Source organism: Oncorhynchus tshawytscha, linkage group LG31 (genome assembly GCF_018296145.1).
Source record: "Oncorhynchus tshawytscha isolate Ot180627B linkage group LG31, Otsh_v2.0, whole genome shotgun sequence".
NCBI lineage: Eukaryota > Metazoa > Chordata > Actinopteri > Salmoniformes > Salmonidae > Oncorhynchus > Oncorhynchus tshawytscha.
Genome location: NC_056459.1, coordinates 11,787,106 through 11,803,857, shown reverse-complemented (window position 1 = coordinate 11,803,857; position 16,752 = coordinate 11,787,106). Strand labels below are relative to the sequence as shown.

The 16,752-nt window shown below is 47.9% G+C and overlaps 1 pseudogene; it reads left to right on the top strand.

Annotated features, from left to right (window-relative positions):
- The first annotated feature begins 1,735 nt into the window (after positions 1-1,735).
- Positions 1,736-13,864, top strand: LOC121838782 (annotated as a pseudogene).
- The last annotated feature ends 2,888 nt before the right edge of the window (positions 13,865-16,752 follow it).

The following is a 16,752-nucleotide window of genomic DNA, read 5'->3' as shown; positions in this document are numbered from 1 at the left end:
TTATACCCGCGAACAGATGTACCTGCCCATATTTTGTTCCTCCCTTTTTTCATATCTTTTGTCCCTCCCAAACGTTTTTGTCAGAACACCTAACCAGTTTTCTTTCACCTGACCAGTTTTCAATACCACGTCAGTATCTTGGGAAAAAACAAAAACAGTATTATCCACAAGACCTTTCACATGCATTCACCTGCCCATCCATTGTCCCTCCCTTTTTCATAATCTTTATCTCCCAAAATATTTACGTCACTTGAAAGGTGAAGAATTTGTGGCATCAACACAGCCCTAGAGGAATATAAATAGAAACTAGAAATACATTGGCATGACAGTATACAAAGGAACAGTTCAATTGTAAGATTGAAATGGCAAACACAACTACAAGGATAATAACATTTTAGAGTGGATAGAAGCTAGATATTGTGATTATTTATTGTCATTGACCAATTCCTTCCTCAATTGATATTTGGAGAAATTACAGAAATAAGGAGACTGGCAGTAGTGTTTTCTGTAGGTAAGTAATGACTTTTACTGTATAATGTAATCTATACATGGAAAAGCTTTGATTTTTTAACATATTTTATTTGCACACAGTAAAACATGTAATAGAAAATATAACACAAGGTAGGTACACATGTCACATGAGGAAGAGAAACCCAAAATGGGCTTATAAGAAAGGATACAAGTCCTAAATGGATAATGTAAATAAAAAACATTGGTTATTGGTTAAAAACAACTATGGTTATTATGTATGTGTTATATATGAAAACCCATCCACTTTTGATGAACTACAACTATTACTGTCACAGAATATATATAGGATTCAGAATTTCTGGCAGACCGCTTGGAAACTTGAAATTACTTTTCCTCTTTTATGAAGTAACGGTTACATGATTTAAGTGATATGCATTCATCAGTATAATGGATGGATGTGGATTCCTTTCAAAATAAGGAACTAAGCTTACATATGTGTGAGAGGATATTAAGCATAATTATTTATCCTCCTGTCTTTATATGAATACAATAACCTGTAGCCAAGTCCTGTGTTGCCATAATGAATGACACAAACATGTCTCCCATCTAAATCTACCACCTTTCCCTTTGAAGAATATAGACATTGGATTTATGAGCTTTATGATAGCCAAGTTTAAATACAAATGTTTTTTAAGCAGTAAAAGGCTGATTTCTCTTGACAAAATGCAACCCGAATGTAGATTTTACTGTATTATTTGATGTATTATGTGTTATATTTGGAAAAACACTCCACTTTTGTTGAACTGCACCTATTACTGTCACAGAATATGTATAGGTTTCAGAGTGTATTGCTGGGTGCTGGTAGACTGTTTGAAAACTAGAAATTACTTTTCTTCTTTTATGAAGTAACATGATTGACGTGCTACAGTAAAAGGTAGATTCCTCATAGAAAAAATACAACACAAATTTAGTTTTTACGATAAAATTTCACTAGGGTGTATAAATTCATTTTTACAGCAGCCAAAAAAGTACAGAAAACTTTTTGAGATCTTTATTCCTCTTGATCTGGCACACCTAAATGAGTTAAAGTGCACACGTTTCCTTACCAAGTTACACATTAAGTTTAACTTGAATGGAGTCCACCATTGCACATTAATAGTGGTTCATTTGAACAATCAATAAAATTGATATTTTTCTTTCTGTTCAGAAAACTGCATCAACTGGGTTCAAAATGAAGGCACAGAAAGTGACAGCTACTTTCACCATGGGTATGTAGTAAACTGAATTTCATTCTGTAGTCATGTTTCCAACTGTTTTACTAAATGCTAACTTCATGTCAACTAGTGTATTAATCCGAAATCAAAATAGAAATGATCAAAAAGGCAGGATGGTGACATAAAATGTAATTATACTAATGAGCAATGATGTCATTTCTTTTGCATATGATGTTACAATGCATATCATTTTTTTCGAAATATGTTTATATTTTGACATTTAGTTTGGGAAATTTTAAATGTTGCTTAATCTACTGTCAGATGTCACTCCTCGATTAAATACATACATATTTAAAGGGAAAATTACTAAAGTGTAAGAGGTAAACATAATTACATGGCTATATATTTCTTCAATTATATTAACACACTACTTACTGTAATGAAAAATGTAATATCTTGTAAACAAACAAAAAATACAACTCAAGTGTGTTAATCTCAGTAAGGTATTATACAGTGCCTTCAGAAAGTATTCACACCCTTTCACTTTTTACACACATTGTTGAATTCCAGCCTGAATTTAGAATGGATTAAATTTAGATGTTTTATGTCACTGGCCTACAGTCAGTACCCGATAATGTCAAAGTGGAGTCATGTTTTTCAATTTTTTTAAACAAATTAATAAAAAATGAAAAGCTGAAATGTCTTGAGTTCATAAGTATTCAACTCCTTTCGCTATGGCAAGCCTAAATAAGTTCAGGAGTAAAAATGTAATTTACAAGTGTAACGGTTCTCTTGTGGTGAAGGAGAGTCGGACCAAAATGCGGCATGTAGATTGCGATCCATGTTTAATCAACAAACGTAAAACACGAATCAATACAAAAAAACTACAAAAACAACAAACGTGGAAATGTAACGAGAACCGAAACAGCCCTATCTTGTGAAAACACAGAGACAGGAACAATCACCCACAAACACACAGTGAAACCCAGGCTACCTAAATATGGTTCCCAATCAGAGACAATGACTAACACCTGCCTCTGATTGAGAACCATATCAGGCCAGACATAGAAATAGACAAACTAAACATGAAACATAGAATGCCCACTCAGCTCACACCCTGACCAACCAAAACATAGAAATATACATTGTAAACTATGGTCAGGGTGTGACAGTACCCCCCCCAAGGTGCGGACTCCGGCCGCAAAACCTGAACCTATAGGGGAGGGTCTGGGTGGGCATCTGTCCGCGGTGGCGGCTCTGGTGATGGACGTGGCCCCCACTTCACCGTAGTCTTCCCCCACCTTGTCCGCTTCCGTGACCTCCTAGCCACGGCAACCATACTTAATAACACGGGACAGAGGGGCAGCTCGGGACAGAGGGGCAGCTCGGGACAGAGGGGCAGCTCGGGACAGAGGGGCAGCTCGGGACAGAGGGGCAGCTCGGGACAGAGGGGCAGCTCGGGACAGAGGGGCTCTTCAGACTCCGGCAGCACAGGAGAGGAGGAAGGCTCTGGCAGATCCTGGCTGACTGGTGGATCTGGAAGAGTCTGGCGGATCTGGAAGAGTCTGGCGGATCTGGAAGAGTCTGGCAGACTGGCGGATCTGGAAGAGTCTGGCAGACTGGCGGATCTGGAAGAGTCTGGCAGACTGGCGGATCTGGAAGAGTCTGGCTGACCTGGAAGAGTCTGGCTGACTGGCGGATCCTGGCAGACTGACGGCTCTGGCTGCTCCATGCTGACTGGCGGTTCTGGCTGCTCCATGCTGACTGGCGGCTCTGGCTGCTCCATGCTGACTGGCGGCTCTAGCTGCTCCATGCTGACTGGCGGCTCTGGCTGCTCCATGCCGACTGGCGGCTCTGGCGGCTTCTTGCAGACTGGCAGCTCTGGCTGCTCCTTGCAGACTGGCAGCTCCTTGCAGACTGGCAGCTCCGGCTGCTCCTTGCAGACTGGCTGCTCCTTGCAGACAGGCAGTTCCTTGCAGACTGGCAGCTCCTTGCAGACTGGCAGCTCCTTGCAGACTGGCAACTCCGGCTGCTCCATGCAGACTGGCAGCTCCGGCTGCTCCATGCAGACTGGCAGCTCCGGCTGCTCCATGCAGACTGGCAGCTCCGGCTGCTCCATGCAGACTGGCAGCTCCGGCTGCTCCATGCTGACTGGCGGCTCTGGCTGCTCCATGCTGACTGGCGGCTCTAGCTGCTCCATGCTGACTGGCGGCTCTGGCTGCTCCATGCCGACTGGCGGCTCTGGCGGCTTCTTGCAGACTGGCAGCTCTGGCTGCTCCTTGCAGACTGGCAGCTCCTTGCAGACTGGCAGCTCCGGCTGCTCCTTGCAGACTGGCAGCTCCTTGCAGACTGGCAGCTCCTTGCAGACTGGCAGCTCCGGCTGCTCCATGCAGACTGGCATCTCCGGCTGCTCCATGCAGACTGGCAGCTCCGGCTGCTCCATGCAGACTGGCAGCTCCGGCTGCTCCATGCAGACTGGCAGCTCTGGCTGCTCCATGCAGACTGGCTGCTCCATGCAGACTGGCAGCTCTGGCTGCTCCATGCAGGCTGGCAGCTCTGGCTGCTCCATGCAGGCTGGCAGCTCTGGCTGCTCCATGCAGGCTGGCAGCTCTGGCTGCTCCATGCAGGCTGGCAGCTCTGGCTGCTCCTTGCAGACTGGCAGCTCCTTGCAGACTGGCAGCTCCGGCTGCTCCTTGCAGACTGGCTGCTCCTTGCAGACTGGCAACTCCGGCTGCTCCATGCAGACTGGCAGCTCCATGCAGACTGGCAGCTCCGGCTGCTCCATGCAGACTGGCAGCTCCGGCTGCTCCATGCAGACTGGCAGCTCCGGCTGCTCCATGCTGACTGGCGGCTCTGGCTGCTCCATGCTGACTGGCGGCTCTAGCTGCTCCATGCTGACTGGCGGCTCTGGCTGCTCCATGCCGACTGGCGGCTCTGGCGGCTTCTTGCAGACTGGCAGCTCTGGCTGCTCCTTGCAGACTGGCAGCTCCTTGCAGACTGGCAGCTCCGGCTGCTCCTTGCAGACTGGCTGCTCCTTGCAGACAGGCAGTTCCTTGCAGACTGGCAGCTCCTTGCAGACTGGCAGCTCCTTGCAGACTGGCAACTCCGGCTGCTCCATGCAGACTGGCAGCTCCGGCTGCTCCATGCAGACTGGCAGCTCCGGCTGCTCCATGCAGACTGGCAGCTCTGGCTGCTCCATGCAGACTGGCTGCTCCATGCAGGCTGGCAGCTCTGGCTGCTCCATGCAGGCTGGCAGCTCTGGCTGCTCCATGCAGGCTGGCAGCTCTGGCTGCTCCATGCAGGCTGGCAGCTCTGGCTGCTCCATGCAGGCTGGCAGCTCTGGCTGCTCCTTGCAGACTGGCAGCTCCTTGCAGACTGGCAGCTCCGGCTGCTCCTTGCAGACTGGCTGCTCCTTGCAGACTGGCAGTTCCTTGCAGACTGGCAGCTCCTTGCAGACTGGCAGCTCCTTGCAGACTGGCAACTCCGGCTGCTCCATGCAGACTGGCAGCTCCGGCTGCTCCATGCAGACTGGCAGCTCCGGCTGCTCCATGCAGACTGGCATCTCCGGCTGCTCCATGCAGACTGGCAGCTCCGGCTGCTCCATGCAGACTGGCAGCTCCGGCGGCTCCATGCAGACTGGCAGCTCCGGCTGCTCCATGCAGACTGGCAGCTCTGGCTGCTCCATGCAGACTGGCTGCTCCATGCAGACTGGCTGCTCCATGCAGACTGGCTGCTCCATGCAGACTGGCAGCTCTGGCTGCTCCATGCAGGCTGGCAGCTCTGGCTGCTCCATGCAGGCTGGCAGCTCTGGCTGCTCCATGCAGGCTGGCAGCTCTGGCTGCTCCATGCAGGCTGGCAGCTCTGGCTGCTCCATGCAGGCTGGCAGCTCTGGCTGCGCTAAACAGGCAGGAGACTCCGGCAGCGCTGTAGAGGCGGAAGGCTCTGGCAGCGCTAAACAGGCGGGAGACTCCGACAGCGCAGGAGAGAAGGAAGGCTCTGGCAGCGCTGGAGAGGCGAGGCGCACTGTAGGCCTGATGCGTGGTGCTGGCACTGGTGGTACTGGACCGAGAACACGCACAGGAAGCCTGGTGCAGGGAGCTGCTACCGGAGGGCTGGGGTGTGGAGGTGGTACTGGATAGACCGGACCGTGCAGGCGCACTGGAGCTCTTGAGCACCGAGCCTGCCCAACCTTACCTGGTTGAATGCTCTCGGTCGCCCTGCCAGTGCGGCGAGGTGGAATTGCCCGCACTGGGCTATGCAGGCGAACCGGAGACACCGAGCGCAAGGCTGGTGCCATGTAAGCCGGCCCAAGGAGACGCACTGGGGACCAGATGCGTAGAGCCGGCTTCATGGCATTTGGCTCGACGCTCAATCTAGCCCGGCCGATACGCAGGGCTGGAATAGACACCGTGCGCACCACAGCATAACACGGTGCCTGCCCGGTCTCTCTAGCCCCCCAGTAAGCACAGGGAGTTTGCGCAGGTCTCCTACCTGGCATAGCCATACTCCCTGTGAGCCCCCCCCCCCAAGACATTTTTGGGGCTGACTCCCAGGCTTCCATCCGCGTCGCCGTGCTGCCTCCTCATACCAGCGCCTCTCTGCTTTCGCCGCCTCCAGTTCTTCCTTGGGGCGGCGATATTCTCCAGGCTGAGCCCAGGGTCCTTCACCGTCCAGTTCGTCCTCCCATGTCCATAAATCCTTATGTTTCTCTTGCTGCACCTTGGGGCGGCTACACTCCCCTGGTTTAGCCCAGGGTCCTCTCCCGTCGAGGATTTCCTCCCAAGTCCAGAAATTCTTGTCGCGCTGCTCCTGATGCTGCTGTTGCCTGTTACCACGCCACTTGATCCTGTTGTGGTGGGTGATTCTGTAACGGTTCTCTTTTGGTGAAGGAGAGTCGGACCAAAATGTGGCGTGTAGATTGCGATCCATGTTTAATCAACAAACGTAAAACACGAATCAATACAAAAACTACAAAAAAAACAACAAACGTGGAAACGTAACAATAACCGAAACAGCCCTATCTGGTGAAAACACAGAGACAGGAACAATCACCCACAAACACACAGTGAAACCCAGGCTACCTAAATATGGTTCCCAATCAGAGACAATGACTAACACCTGCCTCTGATTGAGAACCATATCAGGCCAGACATAGAAATAGACAAACTAGACATGAAACATAGAATGCCCACTCAGCTCACACCCTGACCAACCAAAACATAGAAATATACAAAGTAAACTATGGTCAGGGTGTGACAACAAGTCACATAATAAGTTGCAAGGACTCACTCTGTGTGCAATAATAGTGTTTAACATTATTTTTGAGTCACTAACTCATCTCTGTAACCCACACATACAATTATCTGTAAGTTATCGAGCAGTGAATTTCAAACACAGATTCAACCACAAAGACCAGGAAGGTTTTCCAATGCCTCACAAAAAAGCAGACATTGAATATCCCTTTGAGCATGGTGAAGTTGTTAATTAAACTTTAGAAGGTGTATCAATACACCCAGTCACTACAAAGACACAGGCATCCTTCCTAATTAAGTTACCGGAGAGGAAGGAAAACTCAGGGATTTCACCATCAAGCCAATGGTAACTTTGAAACAGTTTAATGGCTGTGATAGGAGAAAACTGAGGATGGATCAACAACATTGTAGCTAATCCACAATACTAACCTAATTGACAGAGTGAAAAGACAGAAACCTATACAGAATATGCTATTCACTTTTTGTCCTGAATAAGTTTGGAGCAAATCCAATACAACACATTACTGAGTACCACTCCATATTTTCAAGCATAGTGGTAGATGCATCATGTTATGGGTATGCTTATAATCATTAAGGACTGGGGAGATTTTAAGGATAAAAAAGAAATGGAATGGAGCTAAGCGCAGGCGAAATCCTAGAGGAGGATCCTAGAGAGGTCTGCTTTCCACGAGACACTGCGAGATGAATTCTCAACTTTCGGCAGGACAATAACCTAAAAAGGAAGGCCATATCTACACTGGAGTTCATAATCAAGAAGACAGTGTGAATGTTTTGACTTGAATCTACTTGAAAATCTATGTAAATGGTTGTCTAGCAATGATCAACAACCAATTTGACAGAGCTTGAAGAATTCTGAAAAGAATAATGAGCAAATGTTGCACAATCCAGGTGTGGAAAGCTCTTAGACTGACAAAAGGTGTTTCTTCAAAGTATTGATTCTGTATTTTATTTTCAATACATTTGCAAAAATGTTAACATGTTTTCACTTCGTCATTATGGCTTATTGTGTGTAGATGGGTAATATATATATTTTTTAATACATTTTGAATTCAGGCTGTAAAACAACAAAATATTGAATAAGTCAAGGGGTATGAACACTTTCTTAAGGCATTTACTCTTTATTTTTTTACATTTTTACATCATTATTTATTTTCTGAAAGAAATAAGGAGTGTGGCTACAAATTACATTTATTTATTTTAAATGAAAATAAGTAGAATATTTAAAAACTGCACCATCCAGATGAAGAGTAATCTTGGAAATATTGATATTGTGCGCAACAAACAATTTAACCCTTCATCTCACAATCCACAGTGTTCTTATGTTGGATTATCCATGAGGTTTCTCCCACAACCGCATATCCGACAACTGCAGATCTTATTACAACAACAACAACTGCAGCTCCTATGGCAACAACTCTAGCTCCAACGACAACTGCAGCTCCAACGACAACTGCAGCTCCTACGACAACTACAACTGCAGTACCTAATACTATGACTACAACTACAGACCCTACTACAACTGTAGCTCCTACGGACACTACAAAGGTAACACCTACAATGACCACTGCAGCTCCCACGCCACCTGCAACTCCTACGACAACTGAAGCTCTGATAACAACTGCTGTTCCTACGACCACTACAACTCCAAAACCTACTACGACAGAACCTACTCCCACGACTGCTACTACTGTAGAACCTACCACGACAACCAGTGCAGCTCCTACTACAACAACTGCTGTTCTTACGACAGCAACGACTGCAGCACCTTCTACAACAACTACAACTACAGCTCATACAACAGCTTTAGCATCTATGACAACCACTGCAGCTCCTACTACAACAAATGCTGTTCTTACGACAGCAACGACTGCAGCACCTTCTACAACAACTGCAACTTGTGCTCATATGACAACCACAACAGCAACACCCACTACAACACCTGCAGTTCCAACAACTGTAGCTCCCATGACCACTACACTTGCTGTACTGACTACAACAACCACAACAGCAGCTCCTGCTACAACAATTGTAGCTTCTACGTCAACCACAGCAGCTGCCTCTACGACAACTGCTGCTCCAACGACCACTACAAATCCAGAACCTATTACGACAACCACTGCAGTTCCTGCAACAACAACTGCTATTATTACAACCACTGCGACTGCAGCACCTTCTACAACAACTACACCTTCAGCGCCTACGACAACCACAACAGCAACACCTACAACAACTATAGCTCCCACGACAACTGCAGCTCCTACAACAACTTTATCATCTCCTTCAACCACAGCAGCTGCCTCTACGACAAGCACTGCAGCTCTAACTACAACAACTGCTGCTCCAACGACCACTACGACTCCAGAACCTATTACGGCAACCACTTCAGTTCCTGCTACAACAACTACAACTTCAGCTACTACGACAACCACAACAACACCAACTACAACAACTGTAGCTCCCACGACAACTGCAGCTCCTACAACAACTTTAGCGTCCACTTCAACCACAGCAGCTGCCTCTTCGACAGCCACTGCAGCTCTAACTACAACAACTGCTGCTCCTACGACCACTGCAACTCCAGAACCTATTACGACAACCAGTGCAGCTCCTACTACAACAACTGCTGTTCTAACGACCACAGTGACTGCAGCACCTTCTACAACAACTACAACTTCAGCTCCTACGACAACCACAACAACAGCACCGACTACAACACCTGCAGTTCCTACAACTGTAGCTCCGACGACCACTCCACCTGCCTTACTTACTACAACAATCACAACTACAGCTCCTGCTACAACAACTGTAACATCTACGTCAACCACAGCAGCTGCCCCTACGACAGCCACTGCAGCCCTAACTACAACAACTGCTGCTCCTACGACCACTACAACTCCAGAACCTACTACGACAACCAGTGCAGCTCCTACTACAACAACTGCTGTTCTTACGACCACAGTGACTGCAGCACCTTCTACAACAACTACAACTTCAGCTCCTACAACAACCACAACAACAGCACCTACTACAACACCTGCAGATCCTACAACTGTAGCTCCGATGACCACTCCACCTGCTGTACTTACTACAACAATCACAACTACAGGTCCTGATACAACAACTGTAGCTTCTACGTCAACCACAGCAGCTGCCTCTACGACAACCACAGCTGCCCTAACTACAACAACTGCTGCTCCTACGACCACTACAACTTCAGAACCTACTACGACAACCAGTGCAGCTCCTACTACAACCACTGCTGTTCTTACGACAACAACGACTGCAGCACCATCTACAACAACTACAACTTCAGCTCCTACGACAACCACAACAGCTACACCTACAACAACTGTAGCTCCCACGCCAACTGCAGCTCCTACAACAACTTTATCATCTACTTCAACCACAGCAGCTGCCTCTACGACAACCACTGCAGCTCCAACTACAACAACTGCTGCTCAAACGACCACTACAACTCCAGAACCTATTACGACAACCACTGCAGCTCCTGCTACAACAACTACAACTTCAGCTCCTACGACAACCACAACAGCTACACCTACAACAACTGTAGCTCCCACGACAGCTGCAGCTCCTACAACAACTTTATCGTCTACTTCAACCACAGCAGCTGCCTCTACGACAATCACTGCAGCTCTAACTACAACAACTGCTGCTCAAACGACCACTACAACTCCAGAACCTATTACGACAACCACTGCAGCTCCTGCTACAACTACAACTTCAGCTCCTACGATAACCACAACAACAGCAACTACAACAACTGTAGCTCCTACAACAACTTTAGCGTCCACTTCAACCACAGCAGCTGCCTCTTCGACAGCCATTGCAGCTTTAACTACAACAACTGCTGCTCCTACGACCACTGCAAGTCCAGAACCTATTACGACAACCAGTGCAGCTCCTACTACAACAACTGCTGTTCTAACGACCACAGTGACTGCAGCACCTTCTACACCAACTACAACTTCAGCTCCTACGACAACCACAACAACAGCACTTACTACAACACCTGCAGTTCCTACAACTGTAGCTCCGACGACCACTCCACCTGCCTTACTTACTACAACAATCACAACTACAGCTCCTGCTACAACAACTGTAACTTCTACGTCAACCACAGCAGCTGCCCCTACGACAGCCACTGCAGCCCTAACTACAACAACTGCTGCTCCTACGACCACTACAACTCCAGAACCTATTACGACAACCAGTGCAGCTCCTACGACAACAACTGCTGTTCTAACGACCACAGTGACTGCAGCACCTTCTACAACAACTACAACTTCAGCTCCTACAACAACCACAACAACAGCACCTACTATAACACCTGCAGATCCTACAACTGTAGCTCCGACGACCACTCCACCGGCTGTACTTACTACAACAATCACAACTACAACTCCTGCTACAACAACTGTAACTTCTACGTCAACCACAGCAGCTGCCTCTACGACAACCACAGCTGCTCTAACTACAACAACTGCTGCTCCAACGACCACTACAACTCCAGAACCTATTACGACAACCACTGCAGCACCATCTACAACAACTACAACTTCAGCTCCTACGACAACCACAATAGCTACACCTACAACTACTGTAGCTCCCACGACAGCTGCAGTTCCTACAACTTTATCATCTACTTCAACCACAGCAGCTGCCTCTACGACAACCACTGCAGCTCTAACTACAACAACTGCTGCTCCTACGACCACTGCAACTCCAGAACCTATTACGACAACCAGTGCAGCTCCTACGACAACAACTGCTGTTCTAACGACCACAGTGACTGCAGCACCTTCTACAACAACTACAACTTCAGCTCCTACAACAACCACAACAACAGCACCTACTATAACACCTGCAGATCCTACAACTGTAGCTCCGACGACCACTCCACCGGCTGTACTTACTACAACAATCACAACTACAACTCCTGCTACAACAACTGTAACTTCTACGTCAACCACAGCAGCTGCCTCTACGACAACCACAGCTGCTCTAACTACAACAACTGCTGCTCCAACGACCACTACAACTCCAGAACCTATTACGACAACCACTGCAGCACCATCTACAACAACTACAACTTCAGCTCCTACGACAACCACAATAGCTACACCTACAACTGTAGCTCCCACGACAGCTGCAGCTCCTACAACAACTTTATCATCTACTTCAACCACAGCAGCTGCCTCTACGACAACCACTGCAGCTCTAACTACAACAACTGCTGCTCCTACGACCACTGCAACTCCAGAACCTATTACGACAACCAGTGCAGCTCCTACGACAACGACCACAGTGACTGCGGCACCTTCTACAACAACTACAACTTCAGCTCCTACGACAACCACAACAACAGCACTTACTACTACACCTGCAGTTCCTACAACTGTAGCTCCGACGACCACTCCACCGGCTGTACTTACTACAACAATCACAACTACAGCTCCTGCTACAACAACTGTAACTTCTACGTCAACCACAGCAGCTGCCTCTACGACAACCACAGCTGCTCTAACTACAACAACTGCTGCTCCAACGACCACTACAACTCCAGAACCTATTACGACAACCACTGCAGCACCATCTACAACAACTACAACTTCAGCTCCTACGACAACCACAATAGCTACACCTACAACTGTAGCTCCCACGACAGCTGCAACTCCTACAACAACTTTATCATCTACTTCAACCACAGCAGCTGCCTCTACGACAACCACTGCAGCTCTAACTACAACAACTGCTGCTCCTACGACCACTGCAACTCCAGAACCTATTACGACAACCAGTGCAGCTCCTACGACAACAACTGCTGTTCTAATGACCACAGTGACTGCAGCACCTTCTACAACAACTACAACTTCAGCTCCTACGACAACCACAACAACAGCACTTACTTCTACACCTGCAGTTCCTACAACTGTAGCTCCGACGACCACTCCACCGGCTGTACTTACTACAACAATCACAACTACAGCTCCTGCTACAACAACTGTAACTTCTACGTCAACCACAGCAGCTGCCTCTACGACAACCACAGCTGCTCTAACTACAACAACTGCTGCTCCAACGACCACTACAACTCCAGAACCTATTACGACAACCACTGCAGCACCATCTACAACAACTACAACTTCAGCTCCTACGACAACCACAATAGCTACACCTACAACTGTAGCTCCCACGACAGCTGCAACTCCTACAACAACTTTATCATCTACTTCAACCACAGCAGCTGCCTCTACGACAACCACTGCAGCTCTAACTACAACAACTGCTGCTCCTACGACCACTGCAACTCCAGAACCTATTACGACAACCAGTGCAGCTCCTACGACAACAACTGCTGTTCTAATGACCACAGTGACTGCAGCACCTTCTACAACAACTACAACTTCAGCTCCTACGACAACCACAACAACAGCACTTACTTCTACACCTGCAGTTCCTACAACTGTAGCTCCGACGACCACTCCACCGGCTGTACTTACTACAACAATCACAACTACAGCTCCTGCTACAACAACTGTAACTTCTACGTCAACCACAGCAGCTGCCCCTACGACAGCCACTGCAACCCTAACTACAACAACTGCTGCTCCTACGACCAATACAACTTCAGAACCTACTACGACAACCAGTGCAGCTCCTACTACAACCACTGCTGTTCTTACGACAACAACGACTGCAGCACCATCTACAACAACTACAACTTCAGCTCCTACGACAACCACAACAGCTACACCTACAACAACTGTAGCTCCCACGCCAACTGCAGCTCCTACAACAACTTTATCATCTACTTCAACCACAGCAGCTGCCTCTACGACAACCACTGCAGCTCCAACTACAACAACTGCTGCTCAAACGACCACTACAACTCCAGAACCAATTACGACAACCACTGCAGCTCCTGCTACAACTACAACTTCAGCTCCTACGATAACCACAACAACAGCAACTACAACAACTGTAGCTCCTACAACAACTTTAGCGTCCACTTCAACCACAGCAGCTGCCTCTTCGACAGCCATTGCAGCTTTAACTACAACAACTGCTGCTCCTACGACCACTGCAAGTCCAGAACCTATTACGACAACCAGTGCAGCTCCTACTACAACAACTGCTGTTCTAACGACCACAGTGACTGCAGCACCTTCTACACCAACTACAACTTCAGCTCCTACGACAACCACAACAACAGCACTTACTACAACACCTGCAGTTCCTACAACTGTAGCTCCGACGACCACTCCACCTGCCTTACTTACTACAACAATCACAACTACAGCTCCTGCTACAACAACTGTAACTTCTACGTCAACCACAGCAGCTGCCCCTACGACAGCCACTGCAGCCCTAACTACAACAACTGCTGCTCCTACGACCACTACAACTCCAGAACCTATTACGACAACCAGTGCAGCTCCTACGACAACAACTGCTGTTCTAACGACCACAGTGACTGCAGCACCTTCTACAACAACTACAACTTCAGCTCCTACAACAACCACAACAACAGCACCTACTACAACACCTGCAGATCCTACAACTGTAGCTCCGATGACCACTCCACCTGCTGTACTTACTACAACAATCACAACTACAGGTCCTGATACAACAACTGTAGCTTCTACGTCAACCACAGCAGCTGCCTCTACGACCACCACAGCTGCTCTAACTACAACAACTGCTGCTCCAACGACCACTACAACTCCAGAACCTATTACGACAACCACTGCAGCACCATCTACAACAACTACAACTTCAGCTCCTACGACAACCACAATAGCTACACCTACAACTACTGTAGCTCCCACGACAGCTGCAGTTCCTACAACTTTATCATCTACTTCAACCACAGCAGCTGCCTCTACGACAACCACTGCAGCTCTAACTACAACAACTGCTGCTCCTACGACCACTGCAACTCCAGAACCTATTACGACAACCAGTGCAGCTCCTACGACAACAACTGCTGTTCTAACGACCACAGTGACTGCAGCACCTTCTACAACAACTACAACTTCAGCTCCTACGACAACCACAACAACAGCACTTACTACTACACCTGCAGTTCCTACAACTGTAGCTCCGACGACCACTCCACCGGCTGTACTTACTACAACAATCACAACTACAGCTCCTGCTACAACAACTGTAACTTCTACGTCAACCACAGCAGCTGCCCCTACGACAGCCACTGCAACCCTAACTACAACAACTGCTGCTCCTACGACCAATACAACTTCAGAACCTACTACGACAACCAGTGCAGCTCCTACTACAACCACTGCTGTTCTTACGACAACAACGACTGCAGCACCATCTACAACAACTACAACTTCAGCTCCTACGACAACCACAACAGCTACACCTACAACAACTGTAGCTCCCACGCCAACTGCAGCTCCTACAACAACTTTATCATCAACTTCAACCACAGCAGCTGCCTCTACGACAACCACTGCAGCTCCAACTACAACAACTGCTGCTCAAACGACCACTACAACTCCAGAACCTATTACGACAACCACTGCAGCTCCTGCTACAACAACTACAACTTCAGCTCCAACGACAACCACAACAGCTACACCTACAACAACTGTAGCTCCCACGACAGCTGCAGCTCCTACAACAACTTTATCGTCTACTTCAACCACAGCAGCTGCCTCTACGACAATCACTGCAGCTCTAACTACAACAACTGCTGCTCAAACGACCACTACAACTCCAGAACCTATTACGACAACCACTGCAGCTCCTGCTACAACTACAACTTCAGCTCCTACGATAACCACAACAACAGCAACTACAACAACTGTAGCTCCTACAACAACTTTAGCGTCCACTTCAACCACAGCAGCTGCCTCTTCGACAGCCATTGCAGCTTTAACTACAACAACTGCTGCTCCTACGACCACTGCAAGTCCAGAACCTATTACGACAACCAGTGCAGCTCCTACTACAACAACTGCTGTTCTAACGACCACAGTGACTGCAGCACCTTCTACACCAACTACAACTTCAGCTCCTACGACAACCACAACAACAGCACTTACTACAACACCTGCAGTTCCTACAACTGTAGCTCCGACGACCACTCCACCTGCCTTACTTACTACAACAATCACAACTACAGCTCCTGCTACAACAACTGTAACTTCTACGTCAACCACAGCAGCTGCCCCTACGACAGCCACTGCAGCCCTAACTACAACAACTGCTGCTCCTACGACCACTACAACTCCAGAACCTATTACGACAACCAGTGCAGCTCCTACGACAACAACTGCTGTTCTAACGACCACAGTGACTGCAGCACCTTCTACAACAACTACAACTTCAGCTCCTACAACAACCACAACAACAGCACCTACTACAACACCTGCAGATCCTACAACTGTAGCTCCGATGACCACTCCACCTGCTGTACTTACTACAACAATCACAACTACAGGTCCTGATACAACAACTGTAGCTTCTACGTCAACCACAGCAGCTGCCTCTACGACAACCACAGCTGCTCTAACTACAACAACTGCTGCTCCAACGACCACTACAACTCCAGAACCTATTACGACAACCACTGCAGCACCATCTACAACAACTACAACTTCAGCTCCTACGACAACCACAATAGCTACACCTACAACAACTGTAGCTCCCACGACAGCTGCAGCTCCTACAACAACTTTATCATCTACTTCAACCACAGCAGCTGCCTCTACGACAACCACTGCAGCTCTAACTACAACAAC